This window comes from Metopolophium dirhodum, chromosome 8, assembly GCF_019925205.1.
Source record: "Metopolophium dirhodum isolate CAU chromosome 8, ASM1992520v1, whole genome shotgun sequence".
NCBI classification, from domain to species: domain Eukaryota; kingdom Metazoa; phylum Arthropoda; class Insecta; order Hemiptera; family Aphididae; genus Metopolophium; species Metopolophium dirhodum.
Window position 1 is genome coordinate 27,652,536 of NC_083567.1, and position 12,371 is coordinate 27,664,906.

At 31.7% G+C, this 12,371-nt stretch overlaps 1 long non-coding RNA gene across 1 annotated transcript in view; it reads left to right on the plus strand.

Moving 5' to 3' along the window:
• The first annotated feature begins 269 nt into the window (after window positions 1–269).
• The window catches only part of LOC132949992 (uncharacterized), a 30,547-nt gene continuing 18,445 nt past the window's right edge, over window positions 270–12,371 (plus strand). Inside the window, exons 1-3 of the long non-coding RNA XR_009665172.1 lie at window positions 270–476; window positions 2,983–3,181; window positions 3,699–3,771. This is a non-coding gene — a long non-coding RNA (uncharacterized LOC132949992). The remainder of the gene's footprint in view (window positions 477–2,982; window positions 3,182–3,698; window positions 3,772–12,371) is intronic.

Here is a 12,371-nt window from a genome sequence, read left to right on the forward strand (position 1 = left end):
ACAATATATCCTTAAACGGGTGTAACCGGCGATCAATTATATTATACCGTGGTATGCGCCGTATATACCACATACACGGTACGCAGTACTCGTACTTACGCGCGTCGTATATACGCGTAAACCGCGTAATAATAATATGATAATAATAATAATATATACCTAGGTATATACATATTGATATTATTATGTATGTAGGTATACACGTATACATGGTCGTCTGGAGTGTTCACGAGACGACCTTGAACGACGCCGCGACCGCAGTCCGAGCGAGAGCGGTTCCCGCAGTCCGCCTCCGGGGGTTGTGCGCTGCCGCCACCGCCACCTCCGCCGACGACGACGACGACGACGACCGCGACGGTGGGGCCACGAATAATAATATAATAATATGTATTATTATTATTGTGTACAAAAAATAATAATAAGTAATGTGCAATAACAATAATTAATGCGTGCAAAACTCAATATGGTCGTCGTCTGTAAGTATAACATTATATTTATACGGTTCGCGCGCATATTATCATGTGTGTGTGTGTGTGTGCGTGAGTCTGAATTCGACGCTATTTGCTGCCGTCGTCACCGCCACCAGACGCACGACGACCAAGCGAAACGTGCGACGCGGACCGGTACGCGCGCGCACGGAAGACCCGGCGTAGAGGTGCGCAGGCTGCCATTTGCATTTTGCGGCGACCGGCGGTGACCAAACAAGGATCGGAATACCTTTTGCAGTTTTTTGCGCCTCGATCCGATGACGAGTGCACAGCCGAGACGACGCGAAATATGCAAAGCATAATATCGTGTACCTATACCTCCTATACCGATATTATATGGTTTGACCTACCGCCATAGTATAATATTATTATTAATACGTCGTGTGGGTACGCCTTTATATACATACGAAATAATATTATAAATAAAATGTATGGGTTCAATATTATGTGTAAAGGTCAGCGGCTCCCAACCGGGGGGATTTTAGAGTCTGTTCGGGGAGCGGGGAATATAGTGATGGTGGAATTACGAAAATAGTTATGTTATTTTACAATGTGTGAAATTGAAATCACTATATTGGTTAAATTTACTTATATTATTTATATTTTATAATATTAATATTTTTGTTTTTATATTCAATAATTTTTTTCTCACACTTAATATTATTACTTCGTAAGTTGGTTTAAAATACATTTTCAAAACGATGAAAATAATAAAAGTAATTAGGTAGCTGTTGTTTTTTTTTTAGCGAAAAAAATTCGCTCTGATTTAAGGGGTAATGAGATTTTAGTAAATTTACAAGGGGGGGGGGGCGTAGAATGAAAAAGGTTAACCACTGGTGTAGGAGTACATATTTTTAATATACCTATTTTCTTTCTACGCAGGGTTGGCGTCAGCGCCTACCTATACCAAATAATATGCGTATTATGTTACCGTTGCCGATTTTTTAAAAATATATTAATGTTATTGTTATTAGGGTTCGTACCTATTTATATTTAAATATTCGTATCTTTTTATAAATCACGATATTAACCTACTTTGTGTATATTATACAGTATGTTTCAATAGATTCTCATTTCTCAGCAAAGTCAGCTTATTTTAATTTTAAATATTGTGTTTGTACATATATTTATCATATATTTATCATATATAAATATTTTATACAGCATAATTTGGTATGACGTTCTGAAATTGTTTATGAATAATTAAAATATAGCCCTAAATGGCTATATATCAGTGAACCTATACTTCAGCTCACGGGAAAATCGGCATTGGTCCATCGGTATACCTCACTTGTGAACTAATTCGCGTGAGATATTTAATAGGTAATCCATTAGCTGTAGCACTTGGCATATTTTTGAACTCGGTACCTACATATAGTTCAAACAACTCTTTAAACTATACCGATATCTTCAAAAATAATCTTTGACATTTTTTTCAACATTTGTCGTGTAGTTTTTGATTCTGTAATACAATTTTGTAATACACATATGATTATATGAATAACAAATAAATTACATATTTTCTTTTATTTAAAAAAAAAAAATCCCATAGCAACAGGCAACAACTCGGCTTGTCTATACCAAATTTTTTTTTTAAATCGTATTTCTGTAACCAGCAGTAGCAATCCTATATATATAAACAAAATATTATTCGATTTTCTTGAGACAAAATTAAATTCATGTGTAGTAAGAGGTTGAAAAATGAAGTAAGGAACACACCCCGTAAATCTCGAGAAATACCTATGACGTGTAAGGTGTAACAATTAGTTCAGCGTAGTTTCCAAGTCTATAAACTCCACACAGATGTACATTCGTTTTTATATATATTTAGATACAATTTAAAAGTAAAAAAACATTATTATACGTATTAAACTATTTGTAAAAATTGAGGACAAAACTCGTATACCAATAATTGCATTTAAATAAAACTCGTTAACTGAAGTTTGACGCAGTACGCTTGCACATTATAAATTATAATCATGTGGCATTGGGCATATTGTAAGAGGTATTATGCGCATTTTCAAAAACGGACAAGTCAAGTTGCAACTGTGATCTCCGCGGAAAAGATAAGCTAGGTACCATTAAAAATTGTAACCAGAACTCTCCCGGAATGACGCATCTTCCTGATGGACTAACAGTGCATATTATCTAGTCTTATTTATTTTTATAATGTCTATCACGATAATATAAATGCAGTGGAAATTAGTCGAAAGAAAAATTTCTTTATTGTATCCCTCTTGAACATTGCATTTCACGTCAAAAATAATGTACAATTATTATATATTGGTGTGCGTTATTGCATTGACCAATTATTATGCAATAAACTGCAAACTTTTTCCCAGAAACGGTTCATAAAACAATATATTATATTTATATGTGTATATTATGATAACAATAATAATTGTTCATGCAGCACACACACACCACATAATATCTTACGAAGTGTCCGACTAATAATACTTGTGTGTGTCATTTTAATAATATATGTTTACAGGAAAAATTTTAGAAATTTTATAAGATCACGAGACAAGGCAATTTTATGCTCCGGCAACTTTGGCGTGATACGTTACGCGCGCATATTATTATAATTCCATAATAATATTATGTACACCATTCCGTGAGATTGCAATGGAATTTATTAGAAAAAAAAATATAGACATTAATAATTCATGTCTTGGCTGCAAAAACGAAAGGTAATTAAAAATAGATACAATAATAGTCACACGATTTCTGAAATATTTATCATAATATAAACATTAACTATAGGTAACAAATGCATAGTATATAAATATTTATTATTTATGTAAAAGTATATTATATATTTTATTTTTACATCTGCAGCAGCTCCATGTAATTAGATAAATTGTTTGTTTTATCATTTATTTGTGTACATTGTAGTTATTGTATAATATACTACTTAATATGTAACTTATGTATATATTAAGTAAAATACACTTGTTTTACAAAATAAATGTTCTCTTTTTATATTTTGTAAGATGTTTGATTTATAGCTGGTAGGTAAGTGCTGCAGGCCATATATATATATATATAGATACTAATTATTTTTAAATATTGTATATTATTAAATATTCATGTATACAAATCATCAGATTAATGATTAAACTTCGAAATAGAACATTAAAGTATTATAATAAATACATATTATAAAATGTCATGTATAATATGTAATATGTAGTGTTACTGTTCCAGATATTTTCTTTTGAAAACAATTTTGAAGAAAAAAAAATGTTCATAAACTCAATGATTGGACATAAAAAGTAAGGTATGGACATTGTAATTATTTTAATTTAAAGTCATATTACATATTTTAAAGTTAAGCGCATTTTATGTTAACCCAGGATCACTCGCGCGTTGTCTTTTACGCAATTGCTCGCGTGTTAGATTTTTTCTAACACTCAATTAGTTTATTGAATTTCATCAAAACACAAATTCCTTTTTATACAATTTATATTTATTGAATTATTTACAAAAGACAATATATATGAGATACTTGTGCCACTTTAATTTTACCACTTTAGGTGTTTTAAAGCTGTTATTGAAATACATTAAAAAAAAACGTTAATAATGTACTAATATCAAAAACTTTTAATTATATTAATAATTAAAATGAATTACAAATGAGTAAATAGGTTTACTTAATGTATACATTCTTACAATACATTTTACATTTTTATATTTAATTTGAAAAAAAAAAGTACTAACTGATAAATTAAAACCCTAAATTTATGTATACATGCAAAAAATTGAAATAATATTAATCATCTGAATCTTGAGGATTATTACAAATGAGGCAAATTAGGTTAGTTGATGCAGTATGTTCCTTGCAAATTGGTTTGGAGCAAAGGCTACATTGATGCTGTGTGAATCTATTTTTACGTATTGGACAGTATGTACATCGTGGCTTTCCTTGAGGAGTGTTTTCCTTTGGTGCTGCTTGAAATCCTGTAATATTTTGTATTTTCTGGCGAATTGATAATCCAAGACTAGGTATTGTTGCACGTTTTAACAAATGGGGTTTTGTTAATATTTTGCATAAGTCTGTAAGAAATTGTCTTCTAGTAAATATATCATTCGTATTCGTTTTATAAATTATTTGTGAATTTATTGCTCCAATATTCAACAGACTACAAAAAATTGTAAATGGCCAACGGTTACTTATTCTTGTAACTGAATATTCACTTTTTAGTCGATCTACTACATCAACTCCACCTTTGGTCAAATTGTAGAAAGTTATTACTTCTGGCTTTTTCAAATCACCCGAATCTGGGTCAATATAATCATCACGATGCATTGTTGATAACATTAAAACATTTTTATTTTTTTTAGGAACATACGAGCAAAGAAGACTGTTGTTTGTATGTTGTCCATATGCAAACATTGTACTTTGTAATGGACGTGATTTTATATTAGTAAACTCTGGTGGAATCTCTCTTTTGTTTTTCCGTAATGTTCCTACAATAGTAAGCCGGTGGTTTGCATATAATTCGTTGGCGAGAGGTACAGATGTAAAATAATTATCCATTGTAATATTTCGCCCGGATTTATCAATTGGTTCTATTAGACGTTTCACTACACAAGCTGCACTATTATCTTTTTGAAATGGACCTGGGGGCTGTTTTCCAGCGTATATTTCCATGTTGGAAGTATAAAATGTTCTAGCATCAACAAGAGCGTATATTTTGATGCCATATTTGGCGGGTTTGTTGGCTATATATTGCCTAAATTTACACCTCCCACGAAATGCTTCTAACATTTCATCGATAGTAGCGTATTCACTTATTGTGTAACTTTCTATGCATGATTTTAAAAACTGGTCAAAAATATATCTGATTGGCGCTAGGTTGTCAGTCTTTTTTCGCTCTAATCTACTATTACGATCATCAAAACGAATTGCTTGTACGAGAGTATGAAAACGTCTTTTAGACATAGTTGCCGAGAAAAATTCAGGAGCTGTACCGTCGGTAGACCATAATTCATCGGTGTTCAAATGCTGAGCCTTCTTTACACCAGCCAAATATAATAACCCAAAAAATGCTAAAATTTCTTCAAAATTTGTTGGTGGACAGTCTCTTTCACCTCGTGTATAATTAGAACGAATTAAATTAAGTTGTTGATTTGTACATTCGACAATATAAATAATTATATTATCGGGAAAAAATATTTTCCAACAGTCTAAAATTGTTTTTGAATTTTTAGCTGCACCTTTCACTCCCGGTAATTTTGTAATTATATTTTGACGAGCAGTTTTTGTAGTTTGTGGCTTATGCATTAGCCATTTCGTACCATCTTTTCCAACATAACAAGGGGTATTCAGTAAATTATTTGAAGCCGGGGTATGTGTATTATCAGAATCGCTATTACCTGACTGTTCTGATTCAGTGTCATGATTTGAATGCTCAGATTCTGTATCTGTTTCTGAGTTCAGGTCACTGATGTTTGTATCTTCATCTTCTTGCAACCATTCTATTACTTTATTTGTAATTTTATCGTTAAGAACCGGCCTATTATGTGTATAGCTTTATACGATATATTTTTAAGTACCTACTTATAATTTTAAACACTAATAGTATGTCCATATGATTGACTTTTTTATCGAATAATATTCTAGAAAACAAATCTCACTGGTCACTATACCGAACACTATAGCGTTTATATAGAATTCAAAATCTACAAAATTCCGAGACATAGTTTATTTTTTTTTTAATGTTAGTAAAAACTAATACATATTAACTATAATGTCTATTTGTATAGTTGGAATCAGTCTATAGCATTTTTTTTTTAATATGCTTCCTAACATATAATATATTTATAATTTTATTTTGCTATAGGTACCTTTAGCAAAATAAGGTTTTGTGTTAAGCCTATTTTTTCCGAGGCTTTGCAAATATGAAATAATTGTATATTTATTATAATATTAAACATTATAAATCTGCGTACAGCATGATATAGACGTGCAAACGGGTTTGAATGAGATCCTCATCTGTACAGAACATCGTATTCGAATTATCTACCTTTGCCGGCAATGAAAGATGTAAAATTGGAAATCGCCGCGTTCATCCGTGTCGACGAGGACTCTTGAACATTTCATTTTGCACGCGCAATTATACCATACCCATGATAAGCTCTATACAGTAAGATAAAATTAATTTTAAAAAGCTATATAGAGCAATTTATCAAAGCGGATCGCGTTCCTTTTTAAGCTTCATAGACACTTGAACGGTTTTGAATTCACTCAGTATACGGTGGTCGTTAAAAAAAATTTGAAAAAAAAAATCATTCTCGGTTAGCACATATATATATATTATTTAATACCGCGATAGGTGAACGCATAAGATTTCACTACCGCACAGTCGTTGCCGAAAACGAATCGGTATCCGTTTAACCGTGAAAACGTTATTGAAAAGTTGAACAAAAAGGATTAGTTTAGTGATGGCTATAATGCTATATAATATGCATACATGAGACACACAGCTCTCGCCGAACGGCTTAACCTACAAAATTATAATTTTACAATTTTTTTTTTGCCACCCTGAAACTAATGAGGTATTTAAACACCATTATTGCAGTCATAACAAATTATGCACTACAGTTATTGTTTTAGAAGGAGATTGGCCCAATAAATATATAGTTATTTAACCTATGATGCGTAGTATGTAGGTATACAAATTATGTCAGGAATTTGTTTTACGTGGTGTTTTACGATATTTGAATACTTTGTTTTGTATTGGTTAATTTTTATATTAAGTATATAATATGTATCAATAATGACCGTAGTATTTTAAAATCTAGCATTACAATATTTGGCATTGCTACTTTTGAATATTATTGATTTGATCCATTTTTATTCATAAATTATAAATTAACATTTTATGAAAGAATTTCTGTCAAATACATACCAATAATATTTATAATTTGTTAATAATTTTGGTAATTATTACCGTATAATATTTCAGCCTTATATTATAGTGCATTTGCTTATATTATGAGACCTTAATTAACAATTCGGTTATCATATGAAATCATATCGGAAACTTTGGTAAAATTATTGTATAACCGCGTATACCTACTATAGTGTATACTAGCTATTATTTATTTGGTTTATTACTTGAGAGTATATTTGGAAATATAGTAAATACTTGGGAAGTATTTAAATAAATTTTTTTAAGCGTATTTGAGTAATATCTGAAAGACTTTTTAAAAGTATTTTAACAAAATTATTTACGTATAACAGCGACACTGCGTATACAAAAACTCGTCTACAATACTGACCCTCTTGAAAGTGGACAAGTCCCGTAAGAAATGGTCAATTAATTTTCTTGGTCAAGTGGCTGATTGTAGTATTCGTGTATAAGAAAAGTTTCACCACGTGTAAACGTATAATATGCATGTATATATAGCAATAAATACACTGCCTAAGCTCTAAGCGTAAAGAGACGGCGGTCGCGAACAAACTGGGAAAACCATGCACCGTACCCGTGGTTACGCAGCTTTACTGTAACCGCATGTTACCGCGGTTGTGGTCATATGGATGCTGCGGTCTAGTTTGGACGAAAACTGATGCGTTCGGTAGAGTTGTATGGTGGTAGCTGGAAAACCGTTCGTAGGTGATGCGCGTGCATATACGTACTATAGTCATACATATAGATTATAGGTAGACATAATAATATATATATATATATATATATATAGGTACTATGGGTAGTGTGTCGAGAGCGATATTTCACGTCGGTTGGCAACTGTCAACCGGATGATTGACTGTCCTCCGGCAGGTCCTCATCTCCAAACCCCAAATTAACGTGACCGTACGTCGGGGAGCGGCCCTCCGGCCCGTGTAATCTACAATAATAAATAATCATGGTTTTCGCTCTCTCTCTCTCTCTCATTTATTGTTCACCTATTTTCGCCTCCTCCTCCTCCGCACGAAAACAATAATATTCGGACGTTATATATAATATTATTATTATTATGCCGTATATATTTAACCGGCGCGTATGTGCAGTACAACGCACAGGAAGTTGCGACGGTCCCGTACCGGCGGCGGTATCTCAGAAAATTGTTACCCAATTTAACCACGTTTATAGGTACTGCAGGGGATCGTATATGTACCCGAAATTGCAGGGCAATATAACATCGTGTGTATACGGCCGGCCGGATGCCCTCGGGTACAAAATATATACGTCTCCATCCCCGATCCCGTAGGTATACAGCGTGTATAATATACAATATAACATATTATACCTGTACCTAGGTATAATAATATTATATACCACCGCGCGTCTCCGTTTTTCGCGTATTTATCGGATTTATGATATTATATTATTATACGCTTGTATTATTATATTTTTTATTTCACATAATATTGTATTATATATCTTTTAAAATCCATTGCTGCAGTAGATAATATGTATCCTACCACCACCACAACCATCGTGGTGGGATCTTAAAAATAAAGTTTTCGTCGCCTTTGCACAAATCCACTCGACTAGAAACTTTCGACGAACGTCTGTGTATTTTTTTATATATAACCTACTGTGTGTATTTATATATAATAATATATATATTGACCGGTTTTTTTCGTTTAATTTCATTTCGACGTTGTCGTTGCTGTCGTGTCGCTTCTTTCGCCCCTCGGAAACGATCCGACGTGAAATTGAAAAATACACTCTCCCTGCAGCGTCAATCTCGACGAAAATCTCCAACGGCTCTAAACGAAAAAAAACTGGGCGTTTTTTATGTTAAAAATAAAAATCCAGTTGCAAAATAAGGTTTTTTTTTCATGACACCTCCTGCCCAGTAGAATATTTAGATGACTTTACATTTGTATACCATAGTACCTGGAGGTACTATAAACTTGTAATATAGTTGCACCGTTTGTCAAAAATGTATTAACAATTTTGAAAATATTTTTTTTACATAATAACATTTAAAAAGTAAATTGTTTTTAACTTTATATTATTAAGGTTAACGTTATAGTTTTCGTTTTTTTTTACCATTTTCGAAAACAACACATTTTTAATTTTCTAAAATGTTTCTCTGAGAATTTATATGCATACTCCGAGTGAGCGGTTAATTAGTTATAACTTTAAGGAATTAAAAGTGTTGATTTATCTCCTGCTAGACTCATCTGAAATTGGAAATATTTAGAAACATAGTTTTAATTATATAATTAACTAACAGGTTATGAGTTTTTTACAGTATAACAATAGATATCTATACAATATGTTTGTATATAAGTTTTCAATAATGAATTATAACAATATAACACTTTGGCTGTGACACACTTATAAGACCGAATTAACGTAAAATGTAGTGTTGGTTATTTCTATACGGAATTATAATATGTATACCTATTGATTACCACCTAAGTAATATGCAACAACAATTTTGAAATTACCTAACAATTTTTTGTGTTATTAGTACCTATACCGACATTGCAGTATTATACCATTGAACATATTATATTTTACAATGTTTAGGTAAACTTAATATAAATGGTTATATGATGTATGTTTATTTCTATGTAAATAATACCTACACAATGCTTTTTGATATTAATGATTAATTTGTACGAACATAATATAAAACCTATGTATTATTATATATATTTTCATAACTATATTGTGTGACCTATGTATTAAAATAAAATTCTCGTATAGGTAATAGGTAACATAATACTTCACTGCAGTAGGTATATTATATTTTACTAAAATGACACAAAATTATTTATTAACTACCTACTTCAAATCAAATCACATACATCGATTACTGAACTTCAAAAGTATATTAATATATATTTTAAAAGTATTCAAAATACTTTACAAATACTTTTTTTGTACCTATATTAAAATATATTTTGTGCGTTTATCACGAATATAATAATATACCTACCTACATAAAATTGTAAATAATTATTTAAAAGAAATATTTAATAAATACATTGTTTAATTGGTTCAAAAATGTCTGATGTCACATTATATACAACTTGAATCAAGTCAAGTTAAAATTCAGCTAGGTATATAAAACATGAAACTATTGGATCATCTGATATTTTGATGAAATTTTATAAACTCTTAGTTGCATTACCTATAAAATATTATTAACACTTTTGAACAATTTTTAAAATAGTAAAAATATAAAAAAAAAAGGTATTTAGTGTACTGGAATAAAATATAAATAAATAGTATTTTTAAAGTATTTAAAATTCACTTGTCAACGAGTATTTGAGAATTATTTGAAATACCAAAAAAGTATTTAAATAAGGACTGGTTTAAAATTACATTATAATATGCTTGTGAATAATTTAAACTTGAAACGTTTACAATGTTTAGATATCTCTCTATCACTGCTCGTTCAACAGTCCACTAAAATAAATCATCTGAATATGGTGTCGATTTTCCAGAATTTTCGTTATCCGACAATGCGAAACAGCGGCAAAACGCACCTGCGGATTCCTGCGACCTTAGACCGATTTCTATAGGGTGGATCGAGCTCAATATACAATAATACACGTTATGCGGTATACGTCACGTACGAATTATTTATTTTGCAGTATGGCCAAATAAATTTCGTTTTCGGTTATTTGATCACAGCTTTCATGAGCGCCCGAACGTCCTAAAACCTAGGTATATGCGCGTGTGTAGTTTTATTTCACAGTTAGTGAATATTATAATATATAATATAAAATGTATATTATATACCTACCGCCTATGTATATTCTAATATACAAAAATCTCGTGTCACGATGTTTGTGCACTCCTCTTTTCTCTGCTCGACCGATTTTAATGACATTTTTTTTTTGTATATATACAATATTTTTTGTAAGTTTTTTTTACCCTCCTACCCACCCACAGCCCGGGGAGGTGGTCAAACGGGGAATTTGAAATTTACGGTGGACATTTTTGTTTATAAATAATGGTTGTTATTGGTTATAGGAGAAATAATTAGTTGAAATTAGTATATTTATTATTTGGTTGTCATTGGTTAATCGGGCAGATCAGGTGCAAGCATGCATCAAATCAAATGTTTGCACATTTCCTACTTGGAAAGTGCGATAGTATAGGAAGTATACTATCGCACATTGTCTGCAATCCGTTGTAGTAGGATTGCCTACCAGGGAGGCTGATTTGCACACAAAAGGAGTTGAACAATCACAATTTGTTTAAAAGTTGTAATTTTTTACGGGCAACGAAGTGCATGGGATCAGTTAGTAATATAATAATAATATGCACTCTGCGATCGATTCAATTATAGTGTTCACTGTACTCATGTTTTGAAAATGTTGATGATTTTGTAAACAAGCATTTATTCGTAATATTTTTATGAAGTTTTCTGCAAAAGTCTAAAATTTTATGACGGCCCTAACCTATAACTAAACTTACGACGAGTGATCCTAATAATATTGAGCCTTCTCTATATACAACAAATCATCAGCCACCACTCCCCCTCACCCCAAATGAAAATCCTGGCTACACCACTAAATTAGGGGGAATATTGTGTGTATGTTTTGATTTCGGCCGCGGTATAAATAAACGTTCATTTCCATCGACGTTTTGAGCGAAAGGGCCACGTCCTCGTCGGCTATAGGGGACGCGAATCAAAAATATATATTATTATTATTCCATTCGAAATAACGTCATTATACAGTGACGTTTCAATATAGGCACTACACAGCCGGATATACGCGTTTGTGTCCGTCCCCGCTGGCGAAAATAGACATTTCGATTAGCTCGTGCCAGCGTGAGCGCATAATATTATAATATTCTGCTGCAGTCCTAAAAAAAAAATTTTTGTTTGCATGTACGCAGATAATAAAAATATTATTATCATGATACAACATAATCCGAGCGCTTTTTCGACGATTTT